At 38.8% G+C, this 27304-nt stretch overlaps 1 long non-coding RNA gene across 1 annotated transcript in view; it reads left to right on the forward strand.

Moving 5' to 3' along the window:
- The window catches only part of LOC112391618 (uncharacterized), a 309696-nt gene that overhangs the window by 266978 nt on the left and 15414 nt on the right, over window positions 1-27304 (forward strand). The window lies entirely within an intron of this gene.

The following is a 27304-nucleotide window of genomic DNA, read 5'->3' on the forward strand; positions in this document are numbered from 1 at the left end:
ATATATATATATATATATATATATATGTATATATCTTTCTATTTATGTCTAATTATCAATGACAGTATATCCATGACAATATTTTTAGGACACGTTAAATAAGTCTGGCTCTAACATAAAATGAATGGAAAGTGAAGAGAAAGGAAAATGAGAGGAGAAGGTAAAAGATAAAAGTATAGAAGAGACGAAAAGGGAGAGAAGAAAAGGACAATAACAGATAAAAAGGCAATTTTTGCCATCAGAGTACCTTCTTAGGGTCTCATGTGAAAAAGCACCTGGAGCCAAGGCCTTCACAACAGCAGAAAACTTGGCTATAATATGACCTGATTGCACAGCTTCCATTCTCTCTGGACTTTTCTAGCAAAGGGAGTATACAGAAGGAAAGAAATGACCTCGCTGCCTTTTAAAACCATCTAGGGAACTCATGTCAAGGGGACCTGAACTCCCTACTACCCTGGGTTCAAATATCACCACAGCAGTGAGAACAGATGAAGGGATGAGGCCCCTGACCTTTCTACCAATGACTCGTTGATCTAGCCAGCTGTAGGATACATATTTATTAAACTTCTGCTTTAGCCCAAGTACTGCACAAGGTCCCATGGATAAAGAAGGCTTAAACTCCATCCTCTAGAAGTTCAAGAACTGTCTTTATATTTCACTTATTTGAGCAGAGTCTATAAACTGGAGTCTACCTCCTTGACTTAATTCACTCCATGAATCTTAGACAAGTCCTTTGCCCACTCTGTACCTCAGTTTACTTATCTGTAGAATGGAGATAATGCTAGTGACTACCTTAGGGACGTTTCATGAAGATTAAGTGAACTAGAATGGGTAAAGCACCAAGACCAGATTACTAGCACATAGTAGTTGCTCAATTAGTTCCTATTGTTTTTTATCATTATCATTATTAATATTGTCATCAAAAGGAAAGGGACTTTTTCTTGGAATTTTTTGCCTGGGACCTGATTATTTTCTCTTGTCCAGCTGAATGAAACTGCTTGCAGGTCCTATGATAGAAAGCCCCATACTAAGCTACAGATTCTCAAAAAATCCTCAGCCTGGCCAGGCTCTTGTGGGTGTAACTTTCAGTATCTTGACCTTTGTGCTCCTTGTGGGTGATCAGGAAAATGAGAGAGGATTGTTTGCTAAAGGGAAATATTTTGCCACATGCCTACACCTTCAGCTTTATCACATTATCCGAGACAAATGATGGCAACAGCTCTTACTTCTCCAGATGTGAGCTTCTTGGGTGGCTGTCTGCGTGTTTCTGGTCCTTGGAGCCAGAGAAAATTTCATTTTCAGAAATAGCACTATGATGCACCAACAACGCTAACCTCATTTCCTGTCTTGAGTGGACCCAGAGCATTCCAGTAAGTTCACAAGTGTGTTGTAGACTGTGAAAGAATAGAAAACATGCTCCATTCTTTTGCAGGTTTCACCAAGATCCATGTGAATGAAACATACTGACCTCATGCTTTCATGAAAAGTATTATAGATCCCAGAGCTGCCAAAGGCAAAGGATGGAATGGGCCAGCCAAGGGGCTAAGCAGGAACATGCTGACAGCATGTTTTGATATATCCAGCCTGTCTCTGGCTGAGAACTTTGAAGACCATTTATGCTCATTCCTCTGAGCGGGGACTTATTTGCCTTAGCAGTCTCACGAAACAAACTTCAACAGGATATGCGTAAGCAAGTCGTGATATGTATGCATAGCTAGCAGGACATTCTCTGAAGTCCTACCCATCATGACCGTCATCCTGGTTATCTTTGCATCTTCCCTCAGTTTTGAGCCTCCACTACTCCACCCATTCTAGTTGTCTGATGCTACAGGCCGCCACAGAGTCAGTCAAGCAAGCATCTATCTCTAGGGCCCAGTGACAGGCCAAGCACTAAGTACCTTCTGTTGTGCACATAAAAGAATTCTGTGACTTAGTTTCTTTCTGTGCAGTTTGAAAGACAGAGTGAGCACATCCAAAGCGATTAAAAAGCCAAAAAATATCTAAATAATAATGCAGACCTCTAAGATGGGAGTCCCAAAGCAAGGGAGTTCAAGGTTAACTATAGTTATGTGACGGGAAGGACATAAGGAAGAGGAATTCAGCTGAGTCTTGGAGGATCAGCACGTTTAGAGAAGGAAGGCAGAGATGACAAGAGATGTGTGTTCCGAACAGTGGGAGCTAAAAACACAAAGGCCAAAGTGTGCAGAGTGGGTGTGGGGGACTGGGGCAGGGGAGCAAGGGAGGGGTGAGACCAAATGACAGGAGCAGAAAGTTTTAGGAAGTTAAGTTGCCCTCCTTGGATTCTAGCCATCCTTCCTTATGCACTGGAGTTCACTTGTGAATCTCAGGACCTCTTTTGAAAGCGACAACTGAGAAAACTGAGGGTACTGTTCGCGGAGCTGCATACATTAAGAGGGGAACCAGAGCGAGCTAGATACTGCATTTTCCTTCTTGTTGTTAGGGGCGTTGTATGGGAAAATGAAGCTCCCATCTTCCCATATTCCTCTCTCTCACCCCCTCCCCACACCAGCACCACCATGCATCATCAAGAAGAGCTGTTCACATCAAAGCAGGCATGGGCAAACCTAGCATGGTGTAAACCAGGAACAAAGGCTCAGACTCTCAGACACCCTTGTGTGTTAAGTGTACAGCCTCTTCCACACTGGCCTTGGGCCCCAAAAGGAGGCTGCTTTCTAGGGAAGCTTTCACCAATTGCTTTTCTGCTTCAAGATAGTAAAACCAGCATTCACTCCTTTGGGCTTTAATTTTAGTTCTCTTCCATTGCTTCCCTGGTGAAAGAGGTAAGGGAGAGAATTCTCTTTCTCCATATTCCCTCTTCTCAGGAAAAAGCACACAGGCCTTTTTTCCCTCACCAATCAGAATACAAGTTCACACCTGCTTCTGATTCCTAATATAAGTCAGTAGTTGGGTATATATGTATATTCCCTGGCTGGACTGTAATCTCTCTGTGGACAAGACATGGTGCCACACGAGCCCCATTCATCTTTTCACCCCAGTGCTTAACAGCAATGGCTGATGCCTATGGAGTGTTCAACAACTGGAAAAGAAGAAAAGACCCCCAAAGAGTTTTTTGACATTGTCCTGAAATTTTTTCTAGGACAAAGCAGCTCATGAATGAGTGAATCCATGCATGCCTGCTTACTCCGTCCAACACAGTGCCATTAAACTCTTTAAGTTTAGGTTAATGCTTCCTTCAAATTGAAAAAGATTGAATGGCCCCATTAAGTCATCAGGTCTTTTCCAAAGTAGCAGCTAGCCATAAGCAAGGTCTTATGATCACACAGGATAATTCTGCCAGAGAGGAGAGTGGAGCTTAGGATACAGAGTTTCAGGTATTTATTGGGAAAGTAGAAGATGGTGATGCTACCCAAGGAAAGGCTTTATATGTCTCTTGTGATAGAATGAAGGGCCCGGGTTCTAGGAAAGTGTGCTAAGGAGAGAGATGAAAGGGTGCAGAAGATCACATTACTGCTTCTTCATGACCTGTAATTCATCAAGTTGCACAACTGTGCCATGTTCAAGAGAGAGACCCTGTTCTTATCCCTGGAAAACCATGCCTTCCCTCTAAATAAAGAATTTAGCAATTTTTCCAGAAGTTCTTGTGTACACCAGGCTGAAGCCTCTCCCTGCGCTCCAAAAAAAAAAAAAAACAGCAAACCCACTTTCAATAGAGACGAGAGAACCATGAGCACTCTAAAACCAGATGGGGAGCCAGAGAAGCAAAAGAACAAGGCACTATATGGGTTTATTAAGAAAATGTGTGTCACAAATAAGTTGCCAAGAAACTGCAGTATTGTCTTAAAGGGAAATTCCCCAAAGTCCCTAAAAAGTAGCCAGAATAAAGCTGATAGATTGGTGGCCTTTTCTAGAGGCCTACTGCATAAATGTTGAGAAATCCTGCGGTGCTTGCACGACTTTCTCCTACAGGGCCATTCCCTTCTTTTTCTTCCTTCCTTCCTTCCTTTCATCCTCCTTCCTCCCTCCCTTCCTTTCTTTTCTTTTCTTTCTTTCTTTTTCTTTCTTTCTTTCTTTCTTTCCTTCCTTCCTTCCTTCCTTTCTTTCAGAAACCTAGACTTTGATTTCTTGAAATTTTCCCAAGTATCATTCCTGCTGTGTTTTCTAAATTAAAGTGCTGGCTCTTATCTCATAAAGGGCCCCTCTTATAGGAGGCCCACTAAACATTGTCTGTACACTAAATAAAGGATGTATCACAAATACATCTAAAGAAGCCATGGTAAATAGTGTATAATTAACTCATTTAAAAGACACCTTTTGTCATTTTTATGATCAACAGATATTAAAGGTATCTATTTTTAAATTAATTTTTATTGAGGTATAATGGACATATAACATATTAGTTTCAGGTATATAAAATAATGATTTGGTATCTGTATATATTGAAAAATGATCACCACAATAAGTCTAGTTAACATCCATCACCATACATAGTTACAATTTTTTTCTTGTGATGAGAATTTTTAAGATCTACTCTCCTAGCAACTTTCAAATATGCCTTATTTTTTTTATTTATCTTTGGACCTCAGTCTTTTTATCACCAACTGAGGGGCTAGCTAAAAATAATTTATCTTGTCTAAACTTGCCCCAGTGTTTAAGAGGATACAGCATCCAGTGGCAGCATATTTAGGTCAACTGGCAATTCTGCCAAGAAAAGAGCAGGGAGGTGGAATGGTGTAGTCACAATGGCAAAATAAATTCCCAAAGTTGGAGAACACAGATGTCTTCTTTGGCTGTCACACCACAGCAGAGCCCTGAGTCTCATCCTCTTTAATATCCACATCTTCCACTACACACACACACACACACACACACACACACACACACACACAATGCACTCATACACCCTCATCTCTACTTCCTTCTTAGAGCCTTCCCTGGTTACCCAGCTCTCAGTCACCTCTCCTTTCTGTAAACACCTATAGATAACAATTCCCACTTTGCATTTTATTATCTGGGTCTTCTAGAGTGTCATATAGTACTTTCTATCTCTAACCACACTGCAGAGTTCTCGAGGATCAGGGATTGTGCTTATATAATACTTCTCTTGGGATTTTTACCTGGTCCTTGTATTGTGTTGAACTTGTCCTAAGCACTTGAAAGTAATGATTGGTGGATTGTTTTAGATGGAGTCTCTCATTCTGCAGGTCTGTTTCACATCCTTATCTTAAGTGAAAATTTCTCAAACATAATGTTTTCTGGATTCCCTAAGAGAAAAGAACTAGTAGAATTTATTACCACTTTGCCTAATGCAGCCAAAGAAAAAGTGACAAAACAAACTATACACAGGGGAGTTATGGGGAGGTTTCTCATCTGGTTTTATTTCCCTCACTAGAATATATCTTCTGTGTCATGGAATGACTGTGTCATTGAGACCCAAAAGGCTAAGAAGTTGTCCTAGAACTTCAGAAAAAAAAAAGAAAATAGAAAACAGATGTTCTTCCTCAAAAACTCTGGTGTTAACACCATAAGGGGAAGCCTCAGAGTCAGAAATCATGTAGGAATGGGCTTCCCTGGTGGCGCAGTGGTTAAGAATCCACCTGCCAATGCAGAGGACACAGGTTTGAGCCCTAGTCCGGGAAGATCCCACATGCCATGGAGCAACTAAGCCCATGTGCCACAACTACTGAGCCTGCACTCTAGAGCCCACGAGCCACAACTACTGAGCCCATGAGCCACAACTACTGAGCCCACATGCCACAACTACTGAAGCCCACGCACCAAGAGCCCATGCTCCGCAACAACAGAAGCTACCACCATGAGAAGCCCAGACATGGCAACAAGAGTAGCCCCCGCTGACCGCAACTAGAGAAAACCCGTACGCAGCAACAAAGACCCAATGCAGCCAAAAATAAAATAAGTAAAATAAATAAATTTATTAAAAAAAAGAAATCAAGGGGGAACTCCATTTCCATGCTTCTCAATGACAGGTTTCCAAAAGATATTTCTGCCTCTTTGATGTCACTTGTAGCACCTTCTGATTGCAAGCTCCTTCAGGCCAAGCCCAGTTCCCATTCTTTTTCAGTTTCTCCCAGAGGTTGGTTATGTGGCACTCAAAATACTTGATTAAATGAAACCTTCATTTGTGATTTTTATTTCAATTACCAGGCATCATAATGGTTACCCTCAGTCTAGGCAATAACTCTCTTCCCACTAACATGGTATCATGAAAGAATTCCGTGCCTTAACCAAGGCTTATGATCTGCATTGATGAGTGAGCTAATACAGCAGAATGATGGAGCGTTCAGCCTCAAAGTCAACTACCTGAGCTTGCAGCCTGCCTTTGCTACTTATTTCTTCTGTGAACTTGGGCAAGTATCTTATCGTTTCCACATCTCAGTTTCTTTATTTGGCATGGATTTGTTAGGAAGATTAAATGAGATGATCCACATAAGTACACAAAAGAACTACTGGTACACTCAGTGTTCAGTAGATATTAGTTATTATTAGTTATTCTTCTTGTCTAGCTCCAGAGGGTATGTCAGTCACCTGGACTTCTGGACACATTCTCTCTGTACCCTGAATTTGGAGCCTCCACCCTGAAACAGAGACTCTTACCCCACCTCAGGAAAGTCAACATGGCTCTTTCATCCATGGCCACATGTGGATGGATGCTGAACATCCTGTGTGCCATGCAGGAAGCAGTGCATGAGGGCCAGGGCTGCTGACTTGCCCGAGTTCAAATGAGCCCAGACACACTCCATGACAACATGACAGTGGCTTGCATTTGTTTCCTCTTTCTTTGCTGCTTCCTTTTCAGTAAAACACTAGTACAAACCAGACCACTATATAACAAGGAAATTTCTAGGGCTTCATATAGTTGATTATTTTTTACATGTACATGTATCTATTCTTTTTCAAGTTCTTTTTGCATTTAGGTTATTAAAGAATATTCGTTCCTTAAATGTTATCTGATCAGATCAAAGTTCAATACCAATACTTGGATAGTATTTTGCAATGTGTTGTGATCAATGTAACCCATGAAAACAGCTTCGTGATGAACTTCTTGAAGTGAGTATCAAGAAACTGTTATCTTATTTCTGTTTCTCATTCTGAGACTGCACTGGCTGGAGAACGTTAGGCAAATTACTTCCTTCTTGGATTTAGGCTTTCCCCATAATAATCTCTGAAAAATAGTATTCATTGCTACTCTACTGTCAGAGAAGATCTAAAAGCACTACAAGAGTTGCCCCCAAACAGTAGGTGAATGCAAGGAAATAAAAACGCTTTCCTATTTGGTAACTTCTCAAAACCATCTCTCTGTGTTTCCATGATAAACTAATTAATAAAGAACTTGGATGACTTTCTGGAATCAAAAACAAAATTCAGAAAGATGATCCTATTGTACAAGGAATGACATTGTTTAATAGGGATTTACTTTCAGGGTAGGATAACTTTAGATAGGAATTATTTTGTTAAAATTTTTCTGTGACCGGAATTAAGAATGCAGAGTGCAAATCTCAAATTATCCTGAGAACCCTCCGCAAGGATGTCAGTGATTTCATAACTGTCAATCAAATCTTCTTGAATCTTTGGCTGATCAAAATAACACAAATTTGTCCAATCTCAGAACTCCCTGAGAATTCCAATACAAATATTTTTTACTGAAATATACTTTACATATAACATTGCAATTTGATACATTTATATACTGTAATCTGATTCGCATTGTAGCAACAGTTAACACCTCTATCATGTTACATATTTATCCTTTCTTTTTGGTGATTGGAATAATTAAGTTCTAGTCTCTTAGTGAGTTTGATGATTATAATACAATATTGTCTATATTCACTATACTGTGCATTAGACATCTAAGGCTTATTCACTCCTTGTTGCAGGTTTGTACCCTTAAACAACATCTGTCCTAATATAAATATTTCTGAAGGCATTCTTCACCACAGATGATAGACTGCCTTGTTAATAAGGGAACAGTAATAATGGCAAGTGACATCCTAGCATATCTCTTTGTAATTTATAAATAAGTTATTTTATATACCTTACCTCATTTAATCTCACAATATTGTGAAATAGTTATAGGAGACATAACTATCTCAATTTTTATACACGAGAGGAGAAAAAGAAGAAGAGGAATCAGTAGAGATGATGGAGAATATCCACTCATCCGTTTATTCATCTATTCATTCAACAACTACTAGTGAATAATCACATGTGCCAAGCACTGGGAGTATATAGCAAGAGACCAAATCTTTACAAATCCTATAGCTTAATGGAAGTGACTGACAGTTGAGATAATAACAATAAAATAATATAAATGTTGTGATATGGATCTTTGAGATTAAAGAGCAGAGAGCCCTACTTGAAAGTTTGGAGAAGGCCTCCTTAAGGAACTTACGTTTTAGCTGATGTATAAGGGATGAGTAAGGAGTTAGCTAGATGAAGGGGAAGTGGGTTGAGTACTCCTGTGGGATAGAACATCATGTCCCAAGGAACAGAGTCGAGCAAAGACAAATAGAACTTATCAAGAAACCAAAAAAAAAAAAGATTTGGCATGATGAGTATAAAATGCAAGATGGAAAAGAGATGAGGCTAGAGAGTTAGACAAAGGACCAATCTCATATAGGACCTTGTAATTTATTTTAAGAGAAATGACAAGACAAAAACGAGGGCAGCATGGAAAATCTAGGATAGTAAGATATTTTGAAGGTCAAAGGCCAGGGAGAGTTTTAGGAATATAGTCAATCACACTAATCCTATAAAGGAGCTAAAGAATAAGAGAACTGACAGTAGGTCATTTGAGACATCCTGGATGACGTTAACTTGCAGTTTGATGTTAGAGGTGTAACACAAGCTCCATTTATGATTGAAATACAAGGAAATGGAGGCAAAGTACATGTGGACTATGGTTTGAAAAAGTTCAGTTCCTCTATTGCTAGCCTCGGTAGCAGGGTCAAAGGAAGTTTTTTCAAGGTAGAAATTTTTAAATATCTTTGAAGGCAGAGGGGAAAGGTTGGGTAAAGAGGGAGGACTTAAAGATGTCATGAACGCATCGCAGATTAAGGAAGTAGCAAAATATAAAGCATGGTGACTATAGTTAATAATATTGTACTGCATATTTGAAAGTTTCTTAGAGAGTGGATCTTTTTTTTCCCGTATCTGCTTTGGTTTTTTTTGTTTAACATCTTTATTAGAGTATAATAGCTTTAGAATGTTGTGTTAGTTTCTGCTGTACAACAAAGTGAATCAGCTATACTACATATATACCCATATCTCCTCCCTCTTACGTCTCCCTCCCACCCTCCCTATTCCCACGCCTCTAGGTGGTCACAAAGCACTGAGCTGATCTCCCTGTGCTATGTGGCTGCTTCCCACTAGCTGTCTATTTTACATTTGGTAGTATGTGTAAGTCCATACCACTACATGACTCTTTTTGAATTATGGTTTTCTCAGGGTATATGCCCAGTAGTGGGATTGCTGGGTCATATGGTAGTTCTATTTTTAGTTTTTTAAGGAACCTACATACTGTTCTCCATAGTGGCTGTATCAATTTACATTCCAACTAACAGTGCAAGAGGGTTCCCTTTTCTCCACACCCTCTCCAGAATTTATTGCTTGTAGATTTTTTGATGATGGCCATTCTGACTGGTGTGAGGTGATACCTCATTGTAGTTTTGATTTGCATTTCTCTAGTGATTAGTGATGTTGAGCATTCTTTCATGTGTTTATTGGCAATCTGTGTATCTTCTTTGGAAAAATGTCAATTTAGGTCTTCTGCCCATTTTTGGATTGGGTTGTTTGTTTTTATGATATTGAGCTACATGGGCTGCTTGTATATTTTGGAGATAAGTCCTTTGTCAGTTACTTCATTTGCAAATATTTTCTCCCATTCTGAGGGCTGTCTTTTCATCTTCTTTATGGTTAACTTTGCTATGCAAAAGCTTTTAAGTTTCATTACGTCCCATTTGTTTATTTTTGTTTTTATCTCCATTTCTCTAGGAGGTGGATCAAAAGGGATATTGCTATGATTTATGTCATAGAGTGTTCTGCCTCTGTTTTCCTGTAAGAGTTTTATAGTGTCTGGCCTTGCATTTAGGTATTTAATCCATTTTGAGTTTACTTGTGTGTATGGTGTTAGGGAGTGTTCTAATTTCATTCTTTTACATGTAGCTGTCCAGTTTTCCTAGCACCACTTATTGAAGAGGTTGTCTTTTCTCCATCGTATATTCTTGCCTTCTTTGTGAAAGATAAGGTGACCATATGTGCATGGGTTTATCTCTGGACTTTCTATCCTGTTCCATTGATCTATATTTCTGTTTTTGTGCCAGTACCATACTATCTTGATTACTGTAGTTTTGTAGTATAGTCTGAAGTCAGGGAGCCTGATTCCTCCAGCTCCATTTTTCTTTCTCAAGATTGCTTTGGCTATTCAGGGTCTTTTGTGTTTCCATACAAATTGTGACAGTTTTATTCTAGCTCTGTGAAAAATGCCATTGGTAGTTTGATAGGGATTGCATTGAATCTGTAGATTGCTTTGGGTAGTATAGTCATTTTCACAATGTTGATTCTTCCCATCCAAGAACATAGTATATCTCTCCATCTGTTGATATCATCTTTAATTTCCTTCATCAGTGTCTTACAGTTTTCTGCATACAGGTCTTTTTTTGCCTTAGGTAGGTTTATTCCTAGGTATTTTATTCTTTTTGTTGCAGTGGTAAACGCGAGTGTCTCCTTAATTTCTCTTTCAGATTTTTCATCATTAGTGTATAGGACAGCAAGAGATTCCTGTGCATTAATTTTGTATCCTGCTACTTTACCAAATTCATAGATTAGCTCTAGTAGTTTTCTGGTAGCATCTTTAGGCTTCTCTATGTATAGTATGATGTCATCTGCAAACAATGATTGTTTTACTTTTTCTTTTCCTATTTGGATTCCTTTTATTTCTTTTTCTTCTCTGATTGTCATGTTTAGGACTTCCAAAACTGTTTTGAATAACAGTGGTGAGAGTGGGCAACCTTGTCTTGTTCCGAATCTTAGTGGAAATGGTTTCAGTTTTTCACCATTGAGAATGATGTTGGCTGTGGGTTTGTCATATATGGCCTTTATTATGTTGAGGTAAGTTCCCTCTATGCCTACCTTCTGAAGAGTTTTTATAATAAATGGGTGTTGAATTTTGTCAAAAGCTTTTTCTGCACCTATTGAGATGATCATATGGTTTTTTTCCTTCAATTTGTTAATATGGTGTATCACGTTGATTGATTTGCATATACTGAAGAATCCTTGCATCTCTGGGATAAACCCCACTTGATCATGGTGTATGATCCTTTTAATGTGCTCTTGGATTCTGTTTGCTAGTATTTTGTTGAGGATTTTTGCATCTATGTTTATCAGTGATATTGGCCTGTAGTTTTCTTTCTTTGTGACCTCTTTGTCTGATTTTGGTATCAGGGTGATGGTGGCCTCGTAGAATGAGTTTGCGTGTGTTCCTCCCTCTGCTATATTTTGGGAGAGTTTGAGAAGGATAAGTGTTAGCTCTTCTCTAAATATTTGATAGAATTCGCCTGTGAAGCCATCCAGTCCTGGGCTTTTGTTTGTTGGAAGATTTTTAATCACTGTTTCGATTTCAGTGCTTATGATTTGTCTGTTTATATTTTCTATTTCTTCCTGTTTCAGTCTTGGAAGGTTGTCCTTTTCTAAGAATTTGTCCATTTCTTCCAGGTTGTCCATTTTATTGGCATATAGTTGCTTGTAGTAATCTCTCATGATCCTTTGTATATCTGCAGTGTCAGGTATTCTCCTTTTTCATTTCTAATTCTATTGATTTGAGTCTTCTCACTTTTTTTCTTAATGAGCCTGGCTCATTAGCCAGACATTTATCAATTTTCCTTATCTTCTCAAAGAACCACCTTTTAGTTTTATTGATCTTTGCTATTGTGTCCATCATTTCTTTCTCATTTCTTTCTTCTTTTAAATAAATTTATTTATTTATTTTTGGCTGCTTTGGGTTTCCATTGCTGCGTGCAGGCTCTCTCTAGTTGCGGTGAGTGGGGGCTACTCTTTGTAGCGGTGCACAGGCTTCTCATTGTGGTGGCTTCTCTTGTTGCAGAGCACGGCCTCTAGGAGCACAGGTTTCAGTAGTTGCAGCACATTGGCTCAGTAGTTGTGGCACATGGGCTTAGTTGCTCTGTGACTTGTGGGATCTTTCTGACCAGTGCTCGAACCCATGTCTTCTGCTTTGGCAGGTGGATTCTTAACCATTGCGTCACCAGGGAAGTCCTGCATTTATTTCTGATCTGATCTTTATGATTTCTTTCCTTCTGCTAACTTTGGGGGTGTTTTTTTTCTTCTTTCTCTAATTGCTGTAGGTGTAAGGTTAAGTTGTTTATTTGAGATTTTTCTTGTTTCTTAAGGTAGGATTGTATTGCTATAAACGTCCCTCTTAGAACTGCTTTTTCTGCATCCCATAGCTTTTGTATCATTTAAAGCTGTGTTTCCTTATTTAGCTTCATTTTGGATAATCTGTCCATTGGTGAATGTGCAGTGTTAAAGTCCCCTATTATGATAGTGTTACTGTCGATTTCCTCTTTTATGGCTGTTAGCTTTTGCCTTATGTATTGAGGTGCTCCTATGTTGGATGCATAAATATTTACAATTGTTATATCTTCTTCTTGGCTCGATTCTTTGATCATTATGTAGTGTCCTTCTTTGTCTCTTCTAATAGTCTTTATTTTAAAGTCTATATTGTCTGATATGAGAATTGCTAATTCATCTTTCTTTTGATTTCATTTTGCATGGAATGTCTTTTTCTGTCCTCTCACTTTCAGTCTGTATGTGTCACTAGGTCTGAAGTGGGTCTCTTATAGACAGCATATATATAGATCATGTTTTTGTATCCATTCAGCCAGTCAATGTCTTTTGGTTGGAGCATTTAATCTATTTACATTTAAGTTAGTTATTGATATGTGTTCCTATTACCATTTTCTTAATTGTTTTGGGTTTGTTATTGTAGGTCTTTTCCTTCTCTTGTGTTTCCTGCCTAGAGAAGTTCCTTTAGGATTCACTGTAAAGCTGGTTTGGTGGTGATGAATTCTCTTGGGTTTTGCTTGTCTGTAAAGGTTTTAATTTCTCCATCAAATCTGAATGAGGTCCTTGCGGGGTAGAGTAATCTTGGTGTAGGTTTTTCTCTTTCATCACTTTAAGTATGTCCTGACACTCCCTTCTGGTTTGCAGAGTTTCTGCTGAAAGATCCACTGTTAACCTTATGGGGATTCCCTTGCATGTTATTTTTTGATTTCCCCTTGCTACTTTTAATATTTTTTCTTTGTATTTAATTTTTGATATTTTGATTAATATGTGTCTTGGCCTGTTTCTCCCTGGGTTTATCCTTTATGGGACTCTCTGTGCTTCCTGGACTTGATTATTTCCTTTCCCATATTAAGGAAATTTTCAACTATAATCTTGTCAAATATTTTCTCAGTCCCTTTCTTTTTCTCTTCTTTTTCTGGGACACCCTATAATTCGACTGTTGGTGTGTTTAATGTTGTCCCAGAGGTCTCTGAGACTGTCCTCAATTCTTTTCATTCTTTTTTCTTTATTCTGTTCTGCAGTAGTAATTTCCACCATATAACCTTCCAGGTCACATATCCATTCTTCTGCCTCAGTTATTCTGCTATTGATACTTCTAGAGAATTGTTAACTTCATTTATTGTGTTGTTCATCATTGTTTGTTTGCTCTTTAGTTCTTCTAGATCCTTGCTAAATGTTTCTTGTATTTTCTCCATTCTGTTTCCGAGATTTGGGATCATCTTTACTCTCATTAGTCTGAATACTTTTTCAGGTAGACTATTTTCCTCTTCATTTGTTTGGTCTGGTGGGATTTTACCTTACTCCTTCATCTGCTGTGTGTTACTCTGTCTTCTCATTTTGCTTAACTTACTGTGTTTGGGGTCTCCTTTTCACAGGCTGCAGGTTCGCAGTTCCCGTTGTTTTTGGTATTTGCCCCCAGTGGGTAAGGTTGCTTCAGTGAGTTGTGTAGGGTTCCTGTTGGAGGGGACTGGTGTCTGGGTTCTGGTGGATGAGGCTAGATCTTGTCTTTCTGGTGGCCAGAACCGCATCCAGTGGTTTGTTTTGGGGTGTCTGTGAACTTATTATGATTTTAGGCAGCCTCTCTGCTAATGTGTGGGGTTGTGTTCTTGTCTTGCTAGTTGTTTGGCATGGGGTGTCCAGCACTGGAGCTTGCTGGTCGTTGAGTGAAACTGGGTCTTAGCGTTGAGATGGAGATCTCTGGGAGAGCTCTCACTGATTGATATTACGTGGGGCCTAGAGGTCTCTGGTGGCCCAGTGTCCTGAACTCAGCTCTCCCACCTCAGAAGCTCAGGCCTGACACCCAGCCAGAGCACCAAGACTCTCTTAGCCACACAGCTCAGAAGTAAAGGGAGGAAAAAAAGAAAGAAAAATAAAATAATACAAAATAGAATAGAATAATATATTAAAATAAAAAAATGAAAAAATATTATTAAAATAAAAAAATTTAAACAGTAATTAAAAAGGAGCAACCAAACCAATAAACAAATCCACCAATGATAACAAGCGCTAAAATACTATAGTAAAATAAACATAAAATTCATCAACTAGTCTGTTGCACACAGCAAACCCCAAGTCTGCAGTTGCTCCCAAAGTTCATGGCCTCAATTTTGGGATGATTCATTGTCTATTCAGGTATTCCACAGATGCAGGGTGCATCAAGGTGATTGGGGAGATTTAATCCGCTGCTCATGAGGCTGCATGGAAAAATTTCACTTTCTCTTCTTTGGTCGCACAGCTCCTGGGGTTTAGCTTTGGATTTGGCCCCACCTCTGCACGTAGGTCACCCTCTGGCACCTGCTCTTCACCCAGACAGGAGGGGGTTAAAGGAGCGGCTGTTAGGGGGCTCTGGCTGACTCAGGCCTGGAGGGAGGAAGGGGTACAGAATGCAGGGCGACCCTGCAGCTGCAGAGGCCAGAATGATGTTGCAACAGCCTGAGGCGCGCAGTGTGTCCTCCTGGGGAAGCTGTCCCTGGACCATGGGACCCTGGCAGTGGTGGGCTGCACAGGCTCCCAGGACGGGGAGGTGTGGATAGTGACCTGTGCTTGCACACAGGCTTCTTGGTGGCTGCAGCAGCAACGTTAGCATCTCATGCCCATCTCTGGGGTCCAAGCTGATAGTCATGGCTTGTGCCCATCTCTGAAGCTTGTTTAGGTGGTGCTCTGAGCCTCCTCCCCTCACACACCCCGAAACAATGGTCTGTTGCCTCTTAAGCAGGTCCAGACATTTTCCCGGACTCCTTCCCAGCTAGTTGTGGTGCATTAGCCCCTTCAGGCTGTGTTCACGCAGCCAACCCCAGTCCTCTCCCTGGGATCTGACCTCCAAAGCCCAAGCCTCAGCTCCCAGCCTCCACCCACCCCGGCGGGTGAGCAGACAAGCCTCTCGGGCTGGTGAGTGCTGGTCTGCACCGATCCTCTGTGCGGGAATCTCTCCACTTTGCTCTCTGCACCCCTGTTGCTGCGCTCTCCTCCATGGCTCTGAAGCTTCCCCCCCGCCCATCCCCCCATCTCCACCAGTGAAGGGGCTTCCTAGTGTGTGGAAACTTTTCCTCCTTCGCAGCTCCCTCCCTGTGGTGCAGGTCCTGTCTCTATTTTTTGTCTCTGTTTTTTCTTTTTTCTTTTACCCTACCCCAGTACATGGGGATTTTCTTGCCTTTTAGAAAGTCTGAGGTCTTCTGCCATAGTTCAGTAGGTGTTCTGTAGGAGTTGTTCCACATGTAGATATATTTTTGATGTATTTGTGGGGAGGAAGGTGATCTCCACGTCTTACTCCTCTGCCATCTTGAAGGTCCTTCCCAAGAGTGGATCTTAGAAATTCTCATCATAGGAAAAAATTTTTCTAACTATGTACAGTGACAGATGTCAACTAGACTTATTGTGGTGATCATTTTGCACTATATACAAGTATCAAAACATTATGCTGTAGACCTGTAACAAATTTTGTGTTATATGTCAATTATATCTCAATTTAAAAAGATTAAGGGAGTGAGATACACAGGAAGTTATAACGAAATGCTCTGGTAAGCAAGAAGGCTCAGAAAAAGACCTATGTGCATTTTTTTAAAAAGTAATTCAGTGAGGAAGGCAGAATAATTCTTTATTTATTTTATTTATTTTTGGCTGTGTTGGGTCTTCGTTTCTGTGCGAGGGCTTTCTCTAGTTGTGGCAAGCGGGGGCCACTCTTCATCGCGGTGCGCAGGCCTCTCACTATCGCGGCCTCTCTTGTTGCGGAGCACAGGCTCCAGACGCACAGGCTCAGTAGTTGTGGCTCACGGGCCCAGTTGCTCCGTGGCATGTGGGATCTTCCCGGACCAGGGCTCGAACCCGTGTCCTCCACACCAGCAGGCAGACTCTCAACCACTGCACCACCAGGGAAGTCCTATGTGCATATTTTTAAAGCCCAAGTACCAAAGCCAATCCTACTCATTGCCCTCTCTCTGGCTACTTAATCTAATAATAACATTCCCGAAAAGTTTTGTCTTTTTATTACTTGGTCTATCTGTAGTGGGACACTTTCCTGTTGGACCCAATTCACTTATCTTCATCTTTGAGATGATGTTAAGATAATGTTAAGAATTGTTAACTCACATATCCTTGCAATACGAAAGACAACACAGAAAATAAATTCTGGCTAATGAATATACTCTTCTCCATTCCTGTGAAAAGGGGAGGTGCTCATATGTAATAAATGGGTGTGGAAAGGTCTCCAGAATTTGAAGTGAGATGAGTCAGACTATTTTCTTTCATCATTGCAGCAAACAAAATGGAAGGTTCTCAGATCATCATTTTCCATTAGGACATCATCAACATTTCATCAAAAAGTAGACACCTTTTATAAGCACTGGCAAGAAAACTAAGCCACCTAATACTTTTTCCCCATGCCACCAACTCAACAAAAAATGAGGTGATGGGGCTTTTCTTAGATATTTCAAGGGATTATTGAGCCAGATACCCTGAATATCCCATCTCAAAGTGTTTCAGGACCTCCTACACCTATAGGTACAGATTCTTCTAGTCCTGCAATGGAAAAGTAGACAATAAATCTATGCCTGTAACAGGCCATAGAAAAAGGCTATTGGAAAGAAAATTCGTTTATTTGCAGATGCTGCAAAGCTGGGCAGTAGAACTCATCCAGAAGCTTCATTCAGTACTCTAAATAGGGACTTCCCTGGTGGCACAGTGGTTAAGAATCCCCTTAAGCAATGCAGGGGACACGGGTTTGAGCCCTGGTCCAGGAAGATTCTGCATGCCGCAGAGCAACTAAGCCCGTGCGCCACAACTACTGAGCCTGTGCTCTAGAGCCCGCGAGCCACAACTACTGAGCCCACATGCCTAGAGCTGGTGCTCCACAACAAGAGAAGCCACCGCAGTGAGAAGCCTGTGCACCGCAACAAAGAGTAGTCACTGCTCACCACAACTAGAGAAAGCCCACGAGCAGCAACGAAGACCCAATGCAGCCAAAAATAAATAAATTTATTTTAAAAAAATACTCTAAATATCCTCAACATACTCAAGAACTGGGCCGAGACCAATAGTGTGAAATTTAACTGGCACAAAGATTAATTCCTAGGGGTGGGGATTAAGAGGTACAAACTACTATGTATAAGATAAATAAGCTATAAGAATATATTGTGCAGTACAGGGAATGTAGCCAATATTTTACAATAACTCTAAATGGAGTATAATCTATAAGAATTTTGAATTACTATGTTGTACACCTGAAACTTATATAATATTGTAAATTAACTATACTTAAGTTTTTTTTTAAAGATTAATTTTTGCATCTAGGTTAAATATGAGTGCGTATGAAAAAAGTAGAGGTGAAGATCTGGGTTTTTTAGCTGACCACAAGTTTAAGATGAGCCAGCATAGCTAATAACAACCTCTAATGCCACTTTAGGCATACTAAAGAAGTGTTTTCACTGAGAGACCAAAGTATCTCCCTATACCCTTTACAGATCAGCCCCATTCTGAAGGGCTTTATTCCAGTTTAAGTGTAACAACTCTACTGTGTGCAAGCACAGGGCAGCCACGATCAGATTTACATACAAATTTACAGTATGCAAGTCTTTTACACACACTCTGATGCTGATTTTGATCCCCATAATCATCCTATGAGATAAATGTTATTATACCAGTCTTAATACATTGCAGTGATGAAACTGAGTGACATTAAGTGCCTTGATCAAAGTAGCATGGTTAATAAGTGGCAGAGCCAGGTCATTGACTCCTAGACCTTCATTCTTTCATCTGTATCATCCTGTAACAACTGGGATATTTGACCAGGGGAGACAAGATTTGGTGGTTCATGTTTATACTCTTCAAACATTGGAAGGACCATCATATGAGAAAGCTATTAGACTTACTATTTGTTTTAATTTTATTGAAGTATAGTTGATTTACAATATTGTGTTAGTTTTAGGTGTACAGCAAAGTAATTTAGTTATATATACATACATATATTCTTTTTTAGATTATTTTCCATTATAGCTTATTATAAGATATTGAGTATAGTATCATGTGTTATATAGTAGGTCCTTGTGGGTTATCTTTTTTTTAAATTTTTATTGAAGTATAGTTGATTTACAGTGTTGTGTTAGTTTCAGATATACAGCAAAGTGAATCAGTTTTATATATATGATCCACTCTTTTTCTTTTTTAGAATGTTTTCCCATATAGGCCACTACAGAGCACCGAGTAGAATTCCCTGTGTTATACAGCAGGTTCTTACTAGTTAGCTATTTTATATATAGTAGTGTGTCTATGTTAATCCCAAACTCCTCTCTACCCCCTTTCTCCTTTGGTAACCGTAAGTTTGTTTTCGACGTCTGTGAGTCTGTTTCTGTTTTGTAAATAAGTTCATTTGTATAATTTTTTCTAGATTCCACATTTAAGAGGTATATTATATTCGTCTTTCTCTGTCTGACTTACTTCACTTAGTGTGATAATCACTAGGTCCATTCATATAGACTTACTCTTAAATGAGACAGCGGATAGATGTTAAGAGAACCAGGTATCAGCAAAGGCTGGGTGACTGTTACTAAAGGAGTAGAAAGCTGAAGAATGAGAATGTAAGACAGAGCTGATATAACTAAAAGGAGTCAGTAGACTAAACTGAAGTTCCTAATAAATCTTAGATTTTTTTTAAGCTTCAGAGAAAATTCCTGAACAAGAGTATATAAATTTTTCCTTTACTCTCATTTTTTTAAATAAACCTCTATTTTTATTATGAAAGCAGAGGAAAAAAGAGAGGGAGGATGCATTAACGATGACACTGGAAAAGGAACCACTGATAGTGCCATCTGCTTAAAACTGTAGTATCGTATCTACAAAGTCTTTAATGGAACATGCCAATTATTCCCACTCTGTGTGAATTAAAAACAGGGAGTAAAGGATGAGAGGCTAATCTTTCCCAAGATAATGTTTGGATCTAATGGTGCTATATCCTTCCACACTCTTCAAATTCATTCTAATCCTTCAAAATATCATATAAAATCCCAAGTCGGTGTTTGCTCTCTCTACCTAACCCCAGTAATGGAGGATGTCAAGAAGTGAGAGAGTGGCATTGACATATATACACTACCAAATGTAAAATAGATAGCTAGTGGGAAACAGCCACACAGCACAGGGAGACCAGCTCGTTGCTTTGTGACCCCCTAGAGGGGTGGGATAGGGAGGGGGTGGGAGGGAGGCTCAAGAGAAGAGGATATGGGGATATATGTATACGTATAGCTGATCCACTTTGTTATACAGCAGAAACTAACACAACAATGTAAAGCAATTATACTCCAATAAAGATGTTTAAAAAAAAAAGAAAAGAAAAGAAAGTAGAAAAATATACCAAACTAGCAGTCAGAAACTTTGCTTCTAATTCCAGGTCTGCTGGGTACTGCCTGACTGGCCTTGGGCCAGTGGGGCTATTGAAGCCTGTGGCACCTCATATAGAATTTATGAGCATATATCGTGTAATATGGTTTAAGAGTACATGCTTTACTTAGCATCAGACAGACCTGATTTTCAGCAATTCCCTGCCACTTAGAAGTGTCTCACCTTGAGCATTTTACTACGTTCCTCTAACTTCAGTCCCTTCATGTGCTAAAGTTACAAGTATGAAAATGCATGTGATATAGTTATATAAATTACCAATGAAGGGGGTCACTGGTCATAATCTCTATATTTTGGGGAAAGCAGATTTCAAAAGCTTCAAACAAAGTTAGATGGAATGCAATAAAGTGCAATTGGAAGAGAGAGAGTGAGTGGATCAAGAAAGATGGAAGCTAACAAAAAGACATTCCTGACACTGCAGTAGCATATCACTCAGTTGAGTAAGGAAAGGAGGGCATATAGAAGTATATATGTGGCTCACAAATAGCCTTTCTAATATTTATATGCTGTAGGCTCAGACGTAACAGCATATAAATAAAAGATGAGAGACGGGGCACATAACCAAGACAATTTTACTTTTTTTTTTTTTTTTTAGCTGCACCGTGCAGCTTGCAGGATCTTAGTTCCCCAACCAGGGATCAAACCCAGGCCCACAGCAGTGAAAGCGCCGAATCCTAACCAGTGGAATTCCCTTTTTTGTACACATTTTTTTCCCCAAGATAATTTTAAAACAGTGGCACAGACCTCCCAGAATAGAGTCGTGAGAGCCCAGAATGAACTAAAGTGTGTGACAAAAAATTCCGAAGCAAGAAAAATGACTACTTTGTGTTTTTGCTTTTTGTTTGTTTAAAGAAGACTAAGAAGGAAAGAATAAGAGCCTGATTTCTTGGGGATAATAATGTCATGATAACTTTTATGGCAGAGAAACCTGAGTTTCTCACGATCTGTTTTGCTTTCCTCCAATTTCTCTCAATAATATTTATTGAACACTTGCTACGTGTCAGGTTTCGTGTACCAAATGTTGAGCCTTTCATAATAAGGAGATATAACCTCTTCTATCAAGATGTTGACAGTCCAATAAGAAGATAGGCATGCAAATAAATAAATGTAAAATATAAAATATACTAATTTATATTAATAGAGGTTAGTTCAAAACCCAGGGTAAATATAACCAAAAAAAAAAAAAATTCAAGTACACAGAAGGCTTTGATATACACATGGAAGAGGAACTATGCTAGACACTAGGAAAACAAAGAAAAGCATATTCCCATTCTCAAGGAGGTTACAGTAGATAAGGGAAAATACATGTTTATACAAATATTATAATAGTATATATATACTGTATATAATATACAGTGTGTCTTTATATGCTATATATACTTTAATAACTATATATACATATATATATACACACTATAATAACAAATATATATCCAGTATCATATTGCTTAGGTGATTACGAGAAGGCAAAGAGGCCCCAGTGAGGAAAATACTTGAACTAGTTTTGAAGGCTGGTTTTTTGGCCTTCATAAATGATTTCTGTGTTTTTTTAAACATCCTTATTGGAGTATAATTACTTTACACTGGTGTGTTAGTTTCTGCTTTATAACAAAGAGAATCAGCTATACATATACATATGTTCCAATAGCTCCTCCCTCTTGCGTCTCCCTGCCATCCTCCCTATCCCACCCCACCAGATGGTCACAAAGCACCGAGCTGATCTCCCTGGGTTATGAGGCTACTTCCCACTGCCTATCTATTTTACATTTGGTAGTATTTATTAGTCCATGCCACTCTCTGTTTGTCCCAGCTTACCCTTCCCCCTCCCCGTGTCCTCAAGTCCATTCTCTACGTCTGTGTCTTTATTTTTGTCCTGCCCCTAGGTTCTTGAGAACCGTTTTTTTTTTTTTTTAGATTCCATATATATGTGTTAGCATATGGTATTTGTTTTTCTCTTTCTGACTTACTTCACTCTGTATGACAGACTCTAGGTCCATCCACCTCACTACAAATAACTCAATTTTGTTTCTTTTTATGGCTGAGTAATATTCCATTGTATATATGGGCCACATCTTCTTTATCCATTCATCCGATGATGGACACTTAGGTTGTTTCCATCTCTGGGCTATTGTAAATAGAACTGCAATGAACACTTTGGTACATGGCTCTTTTTGAATTATGGTTTTCTCAGGGTATATGCCCAGTAGTGGGATTGCTGGGTCATATGGTAGTTCTATTTTTAGTTTTTTAAGGAACCTCCATACTGTTCTCCATAGTGGCTGTATCAATTTACATTCCCAGCAGCAGTGCAAGAGGGTTCCCTTTTCTCCGCACCCTCTCCAGAATTTATTGATTGTAGATTTTTTGATGATGGCCATTCTGACTGGTGTGAGGTGATACCTCATTGTAGTTTTGATTTGTATTTCTCTAATGATTAGTGATGTTGAGCATTCTTTCATGTGTTTGTTGGCTACCTGTATATCTTCTTTAGAGAAATGTCTATTTAGTTCTTCTGCCCATTTTTGAATTGGGTTGTTTGTTTTTATGATATTGAGCTGCATGAGCTGCTTGTAAATTTTGGAGATTAATCCTTTATCAGTTTCTTCATTTGCAAATATTTTCTACCATTCTGTGGGTTGTCTTTTCATCTTGTTTATGGTTTCCTTTGCTGTGCAAAAGCTTTTAAGCTTCGTTAGGTCCCATTTGTTTATTTTTGTTTTTATTTCCATTTCTCTAGGAGGTGGGTCAAAAAGGATCCTGCTGTGATTTACGTCATAGAGTGTTATGCCTCTGTTTTCCTCAAAGAGTTTTATAGTGTCTGGCCTTACATTTAGGTCTTTAATCCATTTTGAGTTTATTTGTGTGTATGTGTTAGGGAGTGTTCTAATTTCATTCTTTTACATGTAGCTGTCCAGTTTTCCCAGCATCGTTTATTGAAGAGGCTGTCTTTTCTCCTTTCTTGTGTATTCTTGCCTCCTTTATCAAAAATAAGGTGACCTTGTGTGCATGGGTTTATCTCTGGGCTTTCTATCCTGTTCCATTGATCTATATTTCTGTTTTTATGCCAGTACCATACTGTCTTGATTACTGTAGCTTTGTAGTATAGTCTGAAGTCAGGGGGTCTGATTCCTCCAGCTCCATTTTTCTTTCTCAAGATTGCTTTGGTTATTCGGGGTCTTTTGTGTTTCCATACAAAGTGTGAAAGTTTTTGTTCTAGTTCTGTGAAAAATGCCAGTGGTAGTTTGATAGGGATTGCATTGAATCTGTAGATTGCTTTGGGTAGTATAGTCATTTTCACAGTGTTGATTCTTCCAATCCAAGAACATGGTATATCTCTCCATTTGTTTGTATCATCTTTAATTTCTTTCACCAGTGTCTTATTGTTTGCTTCATACAGGTCTTTTGTGTCCTTAGGTAGGTTTATTCCTAGGTATTTTATTCTTTTTGTTGCAGTGGTAAATGGGAGTGTTTCCTTAATTTCTCTTTCATATTTTTCATCATTAGTGTATAGGAATGCAAGAAATTTCTGTGCATTAATTTTGTATCCTGCTACTTTACCAAATTCATTGCTTAGCTCTAGTAGTTTTCTGGTAGCATCTTTAGGATTCTCTGTGTATAGTATCATGTCATCTGCAAACAGTGACAGCTTTACTTCTTCTTTTCCGATTTGGATTCCTTTTATTTCTTTTTCTTCTCTGATTGCACTGGCTAAAACTTCCAAAACTATGTTTAATAATAGTGGTGAGTGTGGACAACCTTGTCTTGTTCCTGATCTTAGTGAAAATGGTTTCAGTTTTTCACCATTGAGAATGATGTTTGCTGTGGGTTTGTCATATATGGCCTTTGTTACGTTGAGGTAAGTTCCCTCTATGCCTACTTTCTGGAGGGTTTTTATCATAAATGGGTGTTAAATTTTGTCGAAAGCTTTTTCTGCACCTATTGAGATGATCATATGGTTTTTATCCTTCAATTTGTTAATATGGTATCTCACATCAATTGATTGGCGTATATTGAAGAATCCTTGCATTCCTTGGATAAACCCCACTTGATCATGGTGTATGATCCTTTTAATGTGCTGTTGGATTCTGTTTGCTAGTCTTTTGTTGAGGATTTTTGCTTCTGTGTTCATCAGTGATATTGGCCTGTAGTTTTCTTGTTTTGTGACACCTTTGTCTCGTTTTGGTATCAGGGTGATGGTGGCCTTGAAGAATGAGTTTGGGAGTGTTCCTGCCTGTGCTATATTTTGGAAGAGTTTAACACTATAGGTGTTAAACCATCTGGTCCTGGGCTTTTTTTGTTGGAAGATTTTTAATCACAGTTTCAAATTTGGTGCTTGTGATTGATCTGTTTATATTTTCTATTTCTTCCTGGTTTAGTCTCAGGAGGTTGTGCTTTTCTAAGAATTTGTCCGTTTCTTCCAGGTTGTCCATTTTATTGGCATAGAGTTGCTTGTAGTAATCTCTCATGATCCTTTGTATTTCTGGAGTGTCAGTTGTTACTTTTCCTTTTTTATTTCTAATTCTGTTGATTTGTGTCTTCTCCCTTTTTTTCTTGATGAGTCTGGTTAATGGTTTATCAATTTTGTTTATCTTGTCAAGGAACCAGCTTTTAGTTTTATTGATCTTTGCTATGCCTGCAGGTGACCCCGCGGTAAAGGAATAAATAAATGCTTGCTGGTGTCCGGGAGTAGTCTGCTGGTTTTTGGATAGTTGTTACCACTGGTCCTCTACAGTTTGGGAAATTCTGACCTGTATTCAAGCTCATTGACTCTTTCCTCAGCTGTGACCAGCCTACGGTTGAGCTCATCCAAGGTGTTTACAACTGCCCATTTCCCTCTAAGCACTGCTTTCACTGTACCCAGTAAATTCTGCCCTGTTGCTCACAGGGTCTTGGTGCTCTGGCCAGGTGTCAGGCTTGTTAAATGATTTTGAAGAAATACTTTTGTAAAATTTTTATTGAAATTTAGTTGATTTTGGTGAACTATATGGTGACTATATGCAGATGACATGATACTGTATACAGAAAACCCTAAAGACTCCTCACAAAAACTACTAGTACTGATAAATGAATTCAGCAAGGTAGCAGGATGCAAGATTAACATACAGAAATCTGTTACATTTCTTTACACTAGCAATAAAAATATCAGAAAGGGAAAGTAAAAAAACAATTTCTTTTAAAATCACATTAAAAAATATCTAGGAATAATCCTGACCAAGGAGGTGAAAGAATTATATGCTGGGAACTATAAAACATCAAAAAAGGAAACTGAAGATGATTCAAAGAAATGTAAAGATATCCCATGCTCTTGGATTGGAAGAATTAATATTGTTAAAATGGCCATACTACCCAAAGCAATCTACAGATTTAATGCAATCTCTGTCAAATTACCCATGACATTTTTCAGAGAACTAGAAGAAATAGTCCTAAAATTTATACAGAACCATAAAATTTATGGAATTAATAAATTTTAGGGAACTATAAAAGAATTGCCAAAGTAATCCTGAGGAAAAAGAACAAAGCTGGAAGCATAACCCTCCCAGACTTCAGACAATACTACAAACCTACAGTAGTCAAAACAGTGTGGTATTGGCACAAAAACAGACATATGGATCAATGGAACAGAATAGACAGGCTAGGAATAAATCCACACATCTACAGTCAATTAATCTTCATTAAAGAAGGCAAGAATATACAATGGAGAAAAGACAATCTCTTCAATTGGTATTGGGAAAACTGGACAGCCACATGTAAATCAATGAAATTACAACACTCCCTCACACCATACACAAAAATAAACTCAAACTGGCTTAAAGACGTAAATAAAGGACACAACACCATAAAACCCCTAGAAGAGAACATAGGCAAAACATTCTCTGACATAAATCATACCAATGTTTTCTTAGGGCAGTCTCCCAAGGCAATAGAAATAAAAGCAAAAATAAACAAATGGGACCTAATCAAACTTATAAGCTTTTTCACAGCAAAGGAAACCATAAACAAAATGAAAAGACAACCTACGGACTGGGAGAAAACATTTGCAAATTATGTGACCAACAAGGGCTTAATTTCAAAAATACACAAACAGCTTATACAACTTAATAACAAACAAACCCAAACAACCCAATCAAAAAACGGGCAGAAGACTTAAATAGACATTTCTTCAAAAAGACATAGAGATGGCCAACCGGCACATGAAAAGATGCTTAACATTACTAATTATTAGAGAAATGCAAATCAAAACTACAATGAGGTACAACCTCACACGGGTCAGAATGGCATCATTCTTCCAAACCAAGAGCATGGGCTATCTTTACATTTCTTTGAATCATCTTCAGTTTCCTTTTTTCATGTTTTATAGTTCCCAGCATATAATTCTTTCACCTCCTTGGTCAGGATTATTCCTAGATATTTTTTAATGTGATTTTACAAGAAATTGGTTTTTTACTTTCCCTTTCTGATATTTTTATTGTGTAAAGAAATGCAACAGATTTCTCTATGTTAATCTTGTATCCTGCTACCTTGCTGAATTCGTTTATCAGTACTAGTAGTTTTTGTGAGGAGTCTTTAGGGTTTTCTGTATACAGTATCATGTCATCTGCATATAATCACCATTTTACCTCTTCCCTTCCAATTTGGATGACTTTTATTTCTTTTTCTTGCCTGATTGCTAGCTAGGATTACCAATGCTATGCTGAATAGAAGTGGTGTGAATGGACATCCTTGTCTGATTCCAGGTTTTAGTAGGAAGGCTTGACGAAATATTTTGTTATGTTATTTAAACTACCAAAATTTCAAAGTGCATCTGATTATTTTAGTGAAAATAATTCTATCCATTTGTTGCTAAAACGGAGTATCTAAAATACTGAGATGGTTGTTTCAGTCATAACTAAAATCATTGTTGTTATAACCATGTCTTCTTCAAGATCCATGTTTTCTTACTATTGCTCTTCTGTCTGAGCTCCTCTCCTCTCTGCTGCTTCTGCCACTATAAATCACGCCTCACTGGGGCTATCTCATTAGCCTTTTAGGTGGTCTTGCTCTGCCCCTCCCACCCACCTTTCACCATGCTACCTGAACTACCTTAGCTACCTTCTCTGAAAAAGGTCCCATCAAGCCATAAATTTCTAAAATAAAAAAACAAAAAGCCCCTAAATAGTAAAGCAGAGATTCCTTGAAATAGCACTACAACTGCTTGGGATTTGGTTTCCTTTTTGTTCAGTGTCAGCTCCCGTCTCTTATCTCCACCTATCACCTTCACCAAGCAGGGGACCACACACACTGTCTTCCACACCCTGTGCCTTTGCTCACACTTCACCCTCTGCCTGTAGGCCTGCCTCCTACTCTT

The sequence above is a fragment of the Neophocaena asiaeorientalis genome, unplaced genomic scaffold (assembly GCF_003031525.2).
Source record: "Neophocaena asiaeorientalis asiaeorientalis breed wild unplaced genomic scaffold, Neophocaena_asiaeorientalis_V1.1 scaffold305, whole genome shotgun sequence".
Taxonomy (NCBI): Eukaryota; Metazoa; Chordata; class Mammalia; order Artiodactyla; family Phocoenidae; genus Neophocaena; species Neophocaena asiaeorientalis.